Raw genomic sequence first — 9,218 nt, 5'->3', positions numbered from 1 at the left:
GTCACTGTCTCAGCACACAGTCAGGGCCCACACCGCAGTACCAGGGATCCCTGGGCTGGGCACCAAGGGCCCATGGTTTGAGGAGCAAAATCCGAAATAAGAAGCTGTCAAATGAGAATTTCTGCCAAGGACACCCAGACCCAGGACAGGGGAGAACAGCTCTGACTCTCAAACCATTATCGGCACATCCAAGGCTGGGCTAAGGTAATCCAGGGGCCTGGGCACCCCACCGCATAGCCCTGCCCCCACCCAGTCACCCCATGTTACACAGTGGGAATTTTCTGTAATATTTTTATGAATCTAATGAGTGCCTCAGTTTCCCTCCATACTTTTCATTGCTACCTGTGGGGGCAAAAGAGTTAGGTCTGCTCTCAGGGGCAGCGCAGGACCTGAATGGTCAGGGGAGCCTTCCTGACTGGGCCACAATGAATAGGGTCATTGAGGAGCTTCCCTGAGCCAATCGCTCCCAGATGAGGGGACTCCCCGGTGTTTGACCAACACAGCGATGCTGCCTGAGTCTGGAGAGAGCCTGAGCCCATTGCTGTGTGCATCTGTGGGAGCTGCCTGAGTGTGACCAATGCATCGATGCTGACTGAGTCTGCTGAGAACCTGCTCCCATCACTGGGACGGGGGGGAGATGCCACTTGTGTTTCACTGGGGTGCTGTCTGCCAGCCCACTGCTCTGGGGGGGCTCATGAACCTGGCCCCAGCAGATACAGCCTGGCAACTGAGGATAGTGCTGGGGCACCTCCTGCCACTCTGGGGTGAGGTCCCTGCTGCCGTCTCCTCCACCCTTCCTGTCTCAGCCCCATGGAGTGTCCTTTAAAGTCAATAGTGAATGAAGTAGCCGAGTGGCACCTGGGCTGGGCACAAGGACAGCAGGAGTGGGCACCGCCCCAACAGCACAGGGGGGAGGGGGAATGGAGCTATAAGAAGAGGGGCTGGGAGCTGAGAAACCATCACTGGGGATCTGGTGTGAGCATCTGTCAGTGAGTGATGACACCTCCTGCTCCTGGCCCATGGAAACCCTGGTGAGTCCCCACCCTGCCCCCAATCCCCTTCACCTTATGTAGCCCCAGGGACATTCCCTCTGTCATCCCTCTTACCCAGTGGAGCCCCAGGGGAGTCTTCTCTGCCCCGTGCCTCCTCCTGCCCCATGGAGCCCCACGGGTGTGGCCTCTTCCCTCCATCTCACACTCACACTGAGCAGGGCTCATCCCCTCCAATTGTGGGCAGTTATGTCTCACACACAACCCTGCCCAAGACCCATAACATGGACCAGGGGTTCTCAACCTTTTTCTTTCTGAGTCTCAACTCCCCAATGTGCTTTAAAAATTCCACCACCCAGCTATGCCAGAACAACTGTTTTTCTGCATAGAAAAGCCACAGCCGGCATTGGGAGTAGCAAGAAGGGCAATTACTCGGAGGCCCCACGCCACAGGGGGCTCTGCGAAGCTAAGTTGCTCAGGCTTCGGCTTCAGCCCCGAATGGAGGAGCTCAGGGCCCCGGGCTGCAGTTCCTTGTGGCAGGGCTTCGGCTTTCTACCCTGGGCCCTACTGAGTCTAATGCCGGCCATGCTTGGCAGACCTACAGAAACCTGCTCGTGGCCCCAGGGAGCCCCAGACCCCAGGTTGAGAACTGCTGACATGGATAACTTCCCATTGCCGTTCAGCCACATGCATGGATCCCGTTCCCAGGCCTAGAGCCGCCTCCCCTGCATCTGCCTTCCCCCATCTCCGGCCAGAGGGGATCATGCTCCAGAAGTAGCCGAGCTCTCAGGTAGTTGGGTGCTGCTGGCACTGCTGATGCCCCCATGTCTCCCCAGGTGTCTGGACGGCTGCCCCATGGCGCTCTCTGGATGGCCGCCGCCCTGCTGCTCTGGCTGGGGATGGGGGCAGTCAGAGACCTTGACCCAAAAATCCTCCGCACCATCATTGACTACATCACGCAATGAGTGACTCCCTCCTGGGTGGCCTCAGCAGAGGGGAGAGGGGCTCCAGCTTCATTCCCACCCCCTGCCCCAGAGGCTGGGGACTGCAGCAGGAGGGGGGGCTCATCTTACAGGATGAAGGATCTGCAGGGCTCACCTTGCCCCCAGAGGTGACACCTGTGCTCCCCCAAGCTCTTGCTGTGTCCACCCAGAGCAAGATTCCCTCCAAGACATCGTAGCTAAGGTGAAGGTGCACTGGGCTGGGAGCCAGGAGCTCTGCTCCCATGTCTGCTGTCTAGTGCACATCACAGCTCTGGTTACTGATTTGTTACCTGCACACTCCACCCACCTTTACCCTCCGTGGGCTCAAAGCATAACCCGGTTAATTTAGGCACCTCCGCACTTTCTCAGTTCCTACAGTTCCGGGAGAAAGGTACTTAACCTTACCCAGCTCCTAGGGCTCAGGGCATAATTTTCTGCAGGTTTGCAGGGCCTTTTACCAGTGAAAGAGCCTTGCACAGTAATATCCTTAACCTCTGTTTATTAACAGCTACCCAAACAGAATACACACACTAAGCAGACAATAAGGCAGATGGACTTTTCCTGGGGGCCAGTCAGTGTCAGGTCATCTGGGGCTCCAGCTGCTGCATTGAGGGCTGGCAGGGTGCTGAGGTCTGGCAGCGCTGATCTTGGGCTGTGCCCTGGAGTTAGCGAACAAAGAACTTCCTTCCTTTTGGACCCCAGTTTATATAGTGAAACTTGAGTCTGGCTTAGCTGTACCTGAACCAATCATAGTAAACTAAAGTCCTACAAAACAATCCTTGCCCATTACAAAACAATTCTTTATCCAATCAGACCCCACCACCTTAGTTGATTTAAATCTTGCAAAATGACTTATGGACTAGACAGAAACAATCAAAGAACCAGACAGAGACCACACAGCTAAACAATAGAGAAGTGGGGACCACAAAGGCAAAACAATAGAAGTAGCAATTTCACAATCACAACTGTTGTTAAGTGGGTTCTTGCCAGACCGAACCGTATCAAACAAAGTTTTCTTAATAATCTTAAGATCTGGTGGTGGTGGTACTATTAGGACAGGAGCGCCGCCTTAACAGCCCCATCTTAGATTATTTTGATATAATTTAGGGGGAATGTGAGGATGTGACTCTCTGCTTCTTGGCTCAGGGCTGTTGCAGAAAAAGCCTCAGACTTTACAGATTAGTGCCCCGTACTCAGGCCGCTTCACCTAACCCAGACAGATTCCAGCCCCAGTTACGTTTTGATTTTTTGGCGCTTGTTCAGGGCACTGACCAGACATTGGTTCTTCCGCTGCAGAGGGTGGGCATGATCCTGGGGGCTACGCAGGGGTCTGGGTGCTAGGACGCCTGGCTTCCAGCCTTAGCTCTGCCGCTGTCTTTGGCAGGTCCCCTCCTGTCTGGGTGCCTCAGTTTGCTCCTCTCTAAACTGGATCTATGACATTTGTGCGCTTCATAAGGGTGTTAACAGCCAGCCCAAATCTGAAAGCAGCCATGGAAATGACACCCCACCAGCGTGTGCACAGAGCCAGGGCCCACAGGCGACTGACACGATGGTGTGGAAGTGGAGAAAGGGATAAAGGGAATTTGAATGAAGACATTTTAGTTACTAGGAATAGAGCAAGAGTCAGGCTAACACTAACTCTAATAACGCAAGACTTCAAGCCAGGGCCTGGGCGAGTGGGAAAAAACTGTAGGAGATGCTGTTTTTCAACCTTGTGTTAGATAAGAATGGAACACAGACTGTAGCAGGAACTGCTGAGAAAAGTAAGCTATCAGGAAGGAATATGTATAAACAAGACACGGTTGTTGATCATTGTTGTATGCAACCAAAGGCATAAATGCTTGCCCTAATTGTTTATCGGGAGGAGACCTGCCTAGGAAGGGGGAATCCCTGTCCGTGTGCACTCTCCCCCTTGCAATTGCTTGAAAATAAACTGTCTCTGAATTGCTGCAAACAACCTAAGAGTGAAGACTGTTTTCTTCCACAACGGGGAAGTTTGTCTCCACAGCAACTGGGTTGTGCGACGCAGCTCATGTAAATGGACCCGTGCTAGTGCCTGTAAACAGCAGGGCAGGTGCAGTTGTGCGATGGGTGCTCGGCCTAGCTGCACAAGTAATTGATCACACCTGTCACCAGCCCCTGGCTCCATTCAGTGGGTTCATTGTACAGCTGATGACCCTTGAAGGGCCATTGAACAGGCTAGGCAGTGCTGATGCCAATCTGTCTGGGGGTGTCACCCAGAAACACAGCACAAGTTTGAAATACAGGTATATCCTACATATCTATAACTCACAATACAAAGGTGATACCAACATATAAATGAGATTATTGTACTTGGCAAATCATAACATTTTCACAGACACCTTACATGGCATATCTGGTCAGATTCATTGCAATTTTGTAATATTGGTATCAACAATATCATAGAGTGTCTCCCAGATTCTATGCAGCGTCACAGTGATGTCCCCAGGCCACAGAGCGGGGTTATGTGTTTTCCTTTAAACTTTCCCCTTTTTTGTTATTTTTTTAATTGCTTGCTATTTAATAAATTGTATCTGCTTGAACTGTATGTAATGATCTATGGGTCAGGGAAGTGTCCAGAGCAGAGAGAGCCCCCCGGAGTGGGGACACCCTCGCCCCTGCCCTAAGTAACCACAACAAGATTGGGGGTTGAGTCCCCCAGGAAACCTGGACCCAGCCTTGTTGGGGTTATGAGGACTCTGCCACACAGGAGAGTGGAAGGGGAGTCCTCAAAGTCAGGCAGCCTCTGGGTAAAGGGAGTAGGAGCGAGGACTCAGATCCTTTCACTAGCCAATTTCACTGGGGTAGTGTATAAGCTAATCGTCCGCTTACATTTACAAACCCCGTCTCTCCCCTGTGGCTGGGGTAGGGGGTCTGGGGCTGTGCCCCTTATTTTGGGGAGAAGAGAGGGGGATGTGGCAGCTGGAGGTGTGGTTGGCACATGGAACCCAATAAGGAAAAGATCCTTGGTCCTATTCCCTGCCCCCCTGAGCCAGCCAGTCCCCCATCCTAGTCCCAGATCAGCGCCAGCACCACCTAGAGGGGAAAGGCCCCATGTCCCATTCCCCACCCCCCTGAGTGAGCCAGTCCCCCACCCTGGGGCTGTATGGGAGACAGTGCCCCCTAGAGGGAAACGAGCATGTGCCCCATTCCCCACCCTGCTGAGCCAGCCCATCCCCCACCCTAGGGCTGGATCGGGGTTGGCACCCCCAGGAAGGGAAAGGCCCTGTGTCCCATTTCCTTCCCTTTCAGCCAGCCAGTCCCTCTACAGCTTGGGGCTGGATCAGAACCAGCCCCCTCTATGGGCCAGGGACAGAACCAGGTCTCCCCAGCTCACTGGCTTGGAGCCCCCATTTCCCTCTCAGGAAATCAGTAACGGGAGTGATGGGAACACATCAGACTCCGGCTGCCATCTCCTTTGGGGGCTGCTCAGTGCGGCTGCTCCCAGGGCTTTGACCCACTAGTACCTGCGCTGTACAGATGGGCTGTACCCACAGGTGGGGCTGTAACCCGCATGCCACAGGCTGTGTGTGTCTCCCCCCTCATTTCCCCAGCAGCCCCCCATGCCAGGGTCCCCCATTCTCCTCCTGTGTCTGGAGCTCCGTACGCCCCCCGTTCCTCTCTTCCCCCATCCCCTCATATCCCTTCCCACCCGTGCCACGGTGGCTGGTTGGGGAGTCTCTGCACAATGGATGGATTGGGACTTTGAGAGCTGTTATTACACAGGGGCTGTGCCAGGCAAAGCCCCTCAGGCCAAGCCTCCCCCAGGAGCCGGGTCACGTCTCCACCAGACCAGGGGCAATGGGGGTCCCTGGGATTCAATGACAATCGATTGAAGGAATAGTATCTGGGGACACTGGGTTTGCTGGATCGGGGAGAAGTTCAGTCCGCGCCCTGTCTGAAGGGAGGGGGCTGTGTGGAGCAGTGGGATGTCACCAACACAGGATGAAGAGAAGGGAGCAAAGCTTTAAACAGGACTCCTTGGGGAAGACTCATGAGAGCCGTGGGGAACAGGCAGCGCTGGGCAGGAGAGAGCATGGGCATGGCCCAGCCAGGGCACTGCAGGCCAGCTGGGCTAGAGAAGGCCTCGTGTTTCAGATCACAAGCTGTGCATGGCAGCAGAAGGGGTGGCTCTTGACAGCTCCAGCCCAGAGCAGGGAAGAAACTGAGACAGGGGAACGCAGATCAGGTTGGGATCAATGGGTAGGTCTGTGTCAGACAGGGCCGGTGTTACCATTAAGGCGAACTAGGCCCCCCGCAGCAGCTCCCCACCCCAGCCCCGGCCCGGGGAGCTGTGTGGCCGCTCCCCACCTCAGCTCACCTCTCCTACGCCTCCTCCCCAAGCACGCCGCCCCCGCTCTAATTCTCCTCCCCTCCCAGGCTTGCGGCGCCAAACAGCTGAGGAGCTGTCAGGGCGATGGCACAGGTAGTAAATCCGGGGCACCCAGCTCAGCCCGGATCAGTGGGTAGGTCTGTGTCAGACATCTGTGTAAAGTGTCTGTGTGTGTGTGATACACCTCCCAGGTGGGCCGATGAAGAGGGACCCCCGGGGCTCCCACCTTTGCGTAGAGCTCTCCAAGAGGGGTGTTTAAGCTACAGAGGAATCTGAGGGGTCACTCCTGGCTGCAGGGGCTGGGCCCAAGAGGGGATGCTTGTCTGCCACATGCTGTCAGGCTAAGGGAGCGGAAGGCGCTCGTCCTGGGCTGTGGGTGGCAGGGGGAGAAGCCAGGTCTCTGCCGACAGAGGCTGGAACCAGCTGTAAATCAACTGTTCAGTTTAACCCGAGCCCAGCCTGAGTTCTGGGGAATGTTTGCAGAGACGGAGCAGCTGTCAGGGAATTCGCACAGGCGGTAAATCCGGGGCACCCAGCTCAGCCCGGATTCTAGAGAATTCTATTTTATTGCAGTACCTGCCCAGAGACAACAGGGAATTGGCTCTTGTCCGGTGACTGCCTGGGGAAATTGCAAGGGCTTTGCTAAGTAATTATTCCTGGTCCACCCCCCACAACACCCACCGGCACTGCCAGCCGGAGACATGGGCCCAGGCATGGAGAATCGAGAGGAAGGGGCTGAACTGTTTATTTCCGTGATGGCCTGGGCCAAGCATCCTGACCCCAGGATGTGTTGTGTGTTGTGTTGTGTGTTGACCATGCCTGAGAGGCCGGCCAGGGGCCAATCCCAGACGCTGCCCTGCCAGGGGGTGCTTGGTGTTTCAGCGAGGACTAGCGTGGGGAGAGCTATCCAGCCGGCACGTGAGGGCCTTGGCTTTGGAAGGATCCTTAGGTGCTGGCCCATCCCCTCTGGAATGAGGATGTCTCCATATGAGGCCGGCCTGGCCAGGGGCAGGGAGCTTCTGAGTGGGGCCATGGGACAGAGACTGACCCCTATTCCTGGGGGAGTTCTGCTCTGGGGGTCAAACACCCTCAGAAGGCCGTGCTGGGGAGGCCGAAGCGGTGGGAGGGAAGCTGCATGGCCTGAACATGGGCAGAGCTCGGTGGGATAAAGAGGAGCAGAATCCCCTCTCTTTACTCACCGCTGATCCAGTAACGTCAGCCCGGGGCCTGGCCCGTTGCCGGGAGTCAGACGCCCCTTCCCAGCTCCCGCACGCATGTGCCACGTCGGCAAACACAGCCGGGATTGACCCGCTAGAGTCGTCTCCGGACATGTCCATGGTGGGGCTGCCAGGATGTGCCCTGCTTTGCATGTTCCCCAGGGGTGGGGTGTGCGGCAGCCTGTTCACTCTGCCTGTCCTGGGCCATAAATCCATCTGCACTGGGGTTGGGCACCTCGGGGCTGAATGACGGGCTCCAGGAATGTGGGAGATCCTGGACCCCACAGCCAGAGGAGAAGCGTAGAGACAGCGATGGAGAGCAAGAGCTGGGAGGTGTCTCAAGAGCTGCCCTAGACCCCAAGCCCTCCAGGAGTAGCTTATGTGGCCTAGTGGGTAGAGCACCTGATTGGGGGTCAAGACACCTGGGTTCTTTCCTTGGTTCTGCCGCTCACCAGCTCTGGGATCCTGGGCTGGTCCCTTCCCCGGCCTTTTCTTCCCACTACCCATTTCCTGTATCAAGTACAGAAGGCACCTGCCCCTGCACCCAGGGCTCCCCAACGTCCTGCCCCACTCAAGCTCACACAGTTCCAGTCCCTCACCCCATATGACACAGTGGGAATTTTCTGTAATATTTTTATTAATCCTATGGGTGCCTCAGTTTCCCTCTGTACTTTGCATTGCTACCCATGAGGGCAACAGGGTTAAGCCTGCTCTCAGGGACAGCCCAGTACATGAGGGGTGGGAGGCGCCTCGCTGGCTGGGCAGCAATGAACGGGGTCATTAAGGAATCTGCCCAAAGCAATCCCATCTCCATGCACAGTCCCAGAGAGAGAATGGGAAGCCCAATGAGAGGCACATCCCCTGCCCACACCCCTGGAACCCGCCACCCAGAGGAAGGAGGTGTCCCCCACCTCTCTGCAGAGGAGCTGAGCAGAGACCCCAGTTTGAGCAAGGTCACAGGCAGGGGCTACTCCAAGACACTGGTTAAAAGCTGGGGTGGAGCACCCACTCTGTGGGGCCGGGACACCCTGTCCCTTCCTGCCTGGTCCGTGGCCACCCACACAAGCTGTTTTCTGCAGCACCGCTCCCCTCCACCCCCACCCCCTGTCCTCAGGTAGGCTGGGGTCCGGCCCAAAGGAGGAGGGGTTCGGCCCACGTGTGCCCCACAGAGGGGTCAGTGTATGGGGACCCCTGCCAGCAGCTGCCCAGCAGAGCCAGGATGGGATGGTAGCCAGTGCCACATGGTGCCCCCTGCTGGGTGCTGCTGCTCCTCCCCAGTGCTCCTAACCAGCCAGAGCACAGGGCACCATGTCTGTCACAGCCCACGAATCCCCTAGTGAGCCAGTGTTAGCCGGAATGAGGCATTTGGAAACAGAGCTTCCCTGGGCAGATCACTCCCAGACTGGGGTACTCCCCAGGGTGTTACCGACACAGCGACACTGCCTGAGTCTGCTGAGAGCCTGAGCCAGTCGCTGTGATGGGGGAGCTGCCCCCTGCATTTAAGTGGGGCAGAAGCACTGCTCCCAACCCACTACTTTGAGGGGGCTTCACCAGCCCCACCGCCTACCGCCTTGGAGCTGGGGATAGTACCGGGGTGACCCCTGCCACCCTGGAGGGGGGGGGTCCCTGCTGCTGTCCCCTCCACCCCTTCTGGCTCAGCCCCATGGAGATTCCT

This window comes from Chrysemys picta, chromosome 17, assembly GCF_011386835.1.
Source record: "Chrysemys picta bellii isolate R12L10 chromosome 17, ASM1138683v2, whole genome shotgun sequence".
Taxonomy (NCBI): domain Eukaryota; kingdom Metazoa; phylum Chordata; order Testudines; family Emydidae; genus Chrysemys; species Chrysemys picta.
This window is presented reverse-complemented; position numbering follows the sequence as displayed.